A 2,980-nucleotide genomic window follows, 5' to 3' on the forward strand; every position below is an offset into this window, starting at 1 on the left:
AATCTTTCTTCGAAATTTCTTTGAATGGTTGCATATCTGGCGCACAGCTGCAGAAACGGCTAGTTTTCGCAGTTGAGCCTGATCTAATCCATATCACCCACAAGAGAGAGATCCATCACAATCCTCCCTCCTCCTTGGCATATGCAGCTTGCCCGAGACCATATTTATCACCTGATCTTCTGGGCCTTTGATCTGGAAATTATAAAAAGAAAACAATAATGGCTTCTTGATCATACCAGGATTTGCTTTGGCAATTCTTTTTAGTTTGGCCCAGGATGGTACATAGTTGTGATCTGTTTTATTGTTTGGTGCAATTTGAGCTCTAGCTTGGCCCTTACATGCCTATTTGAGGGCTCTGGTCTTTGAAGGAATCTTATTTATTGTTGCATGGAAAAATGGCCAATGGAGAACGATAATTTCTGGCAATGGTGCGGTGCTTGCAAGAATCTTTTCACCATGAACAAAATCCAGACCTTCTGTGTTTTCACTTCGGAGCCGGCACATCGCATTTCACTAACATACCCGCTAATGCATGTTTCTGAGAACATGCCATGTTCATAACATTACGGGAAGTACACACTGCTCATCTCTGAGACGGAATTGACTGCATCACAAAACCCTTCTTATTCCGTATATTCTCACCAAGTGAACCGGTTTAGGTGGGATCAATGGATCTAGAGTGGCAGTTATAATCCTTAGTCATCATTGGAAACTTCCCTTCAGTGAGGAAAATCCAAAAGCGTGTGCAACGAACCCTGGCAAAATTCCTTCCAGTAACAAATCTTCCTTACATGTGGCTGCCCAATCATGTAACCAACATAGCCATGGGCATAAAAATGTTTTTTAAAGAAGAATATGGTGCATCTATGGGCCACACAGCTAGTTTATTTAATTTGGGTAATACATGCTATAAGAATTCAACTGTACAATGTTTACATCCGGTTCCAGAGTTGAATTTAGCGTTACAGAAGTACACATATTTTGGGAGGAGCAGTGATTTAGACCCTTCATTTCATTTTTTTTAACTGTGGCTACTAGGGATTTATTTGGTGAGGTGGATAGAAGCACTCGAGTTGTCGCACCTATGCAATTCTGGATGATGCTGAGAAATAAGTAACCTCAGTTTACCCAACAACATAATGGTCTATTTATGCAATAGGATGCAGAGGAATGTTCGACACAACTTATCTATACATTGTCACAATCTCTCAAGTCCCCAAATTCGAGTGAATCTATGAAGTCTTTATTTGGGATTGAGCTTACAAGCAAGATTCAATGTGCTAAAAGTGAGGAGGAAAGTTTAGAGACAAAATTGGTGTACTCGTTAAAATTTCACATTTCTCATGAGGTCAACCATTTGCATGAAGGACTGAAACAGGGTCTGAAGTCTGAACTGGAGAAGGTGTATCCTACATGAGGTCGCAGTGCAGTGTATTTGAAGGAATCACACATTAACACCTTGCCAAATTATTTAACCATACAGTTTGTACGATTCTTTTGGAAAAGAGAATCAAACTAGAAGGCAGTAAATTATCCTTTAGAGTTGGATGTTCTAGATTTATGTTTTGATGGGCTACGTGAGAAGTTGAAGGAACCACTCTAGCAACGCCTCTCCATTCTTCAAACGTTGCGTAGTCAAAACCATGTTTCATTTTCAAAACACTTCAACATTTTTCTAAACGTTTGACTTTTTTTTCACATATGGAAACATTTTATACATGGCAAATTTCATTTTTTTTTATTACATTGTTTTTTGTTATGTTTTATTTTTTTTGTTACATTGTGTTTTTTTTAGAATTTTATATGTTATTTTTTAATGTTTTGTTATGATTTGTTACATTTTTTTTAATGAAGTGTTTTTTATAACATTTGTACATTTATGTTATAGGTTTTGTTATGATTTTTGTTATGTTTGTTTGTATATATATTTTAGTTTGTACATATGTTTTTCTTTTATGTACATCTATTTTTCTTTTTACTTTTTTAAATATTACATTAATTTTTAGATTGTATGTTTTATTATTTTTTAAGAAAATTGCCATGGAAAATTGTCATAAAAATTGATGTGAAATTCATTTAATGACTGGAGAAAATTGAGAAAAAATTGGTGTGATGGTTCACTTACACACCTGTCGAAGCAAGAAAAAAAATAATAATCATAAAGCACAAGACAAAAACAATTTAATAAAAGCACAATAGCTCACCTTAACTAAACTTAATTGCAAATCGAATTTTGTTAAGATTGAGTTTTTACATTGTCAAAATCATGCTAAAAAAATTGTTATTAGTTGTTATGTCTTCAAGCATGATGCAGGAAAGAAGAAGAACTGTAAGGGTGCCTTATCTGCAGGATCGATTGATGATTTTTTTATTGAGCATTGTTTTGCAGGAATCATTAAGCATTCACAAATAATATTTCTTTTGTCTTTATGAAATGCTATGACTGAGGAAATTGTGAATATTATCCTTTTAGAAAATGGATTTATTATCACAATTGTGAAATTGGACTAACCATGATAATTTGAAGCAAAGACACGTCATGAACCTGTTTTACTAGTGTATGTATCAAAAAGAAATTGATCACTTCTCTTTGAACACACTTACGTTTTATTGCAATGTTAGTGCCATGTTTGTTTTCAGGTTCCAAGACAATCAGAGAAATGAAGGAAGCCAATTATGCATGATTGGTTTTCTATGACCAATTTCAAGAAACATGAACCAATTAAATCCATTTCTGTCATTCATAAATGCCATCATTTTTCCTCTCCAAAATCACAATCTATTCAAGGATTTTTCACTAAACATCGTCGGCATGTTCCCATTTATATTTTCCGTTCACATTTTCCATAATTTCCATTTATTAACCCATTAATAGAGACATTCAACTCTCTTACATGTTGATTTGTCCTTTTTCTTTCCATTTACTTGTTTACCCTCTTGTCATTTTCCTTTCCATTAAATAAATCTTGCTTGATGTAAA

The 2,980-nt window shown here is 34.1% G+C and overlaps 1 pseudogene; it reads left to right on the forward strand.

The window, feature by feature from the left end:
- The first annotated feature begins 824 nt into the window (after nt 1-824).
- On the forward strand, nt 825-1,603 carry LOC149238667 (ubiquitin carboxyl-terminal hydrolase 6 pseudogene; annotated as a pseudogene).
- Nucleotides 1,604-2,980: the final 1,377 nt, after the last annotated feature.

Source organism: Pinus tabuliformis, chromosome 8 (assembly GCF_031772625.1).
Source record: "Pinus tabuliformis cultivar Carrire ecotype Pingquan chromosome 8, CPIR1, whole genome shotgun sequence".
Lineage (NCBI taxonomy): Eukaryota > Viridiplantae > Streptophyta > Pinopsida > Pinales > Pinaceae > Pinus > Pinus tabuliformis.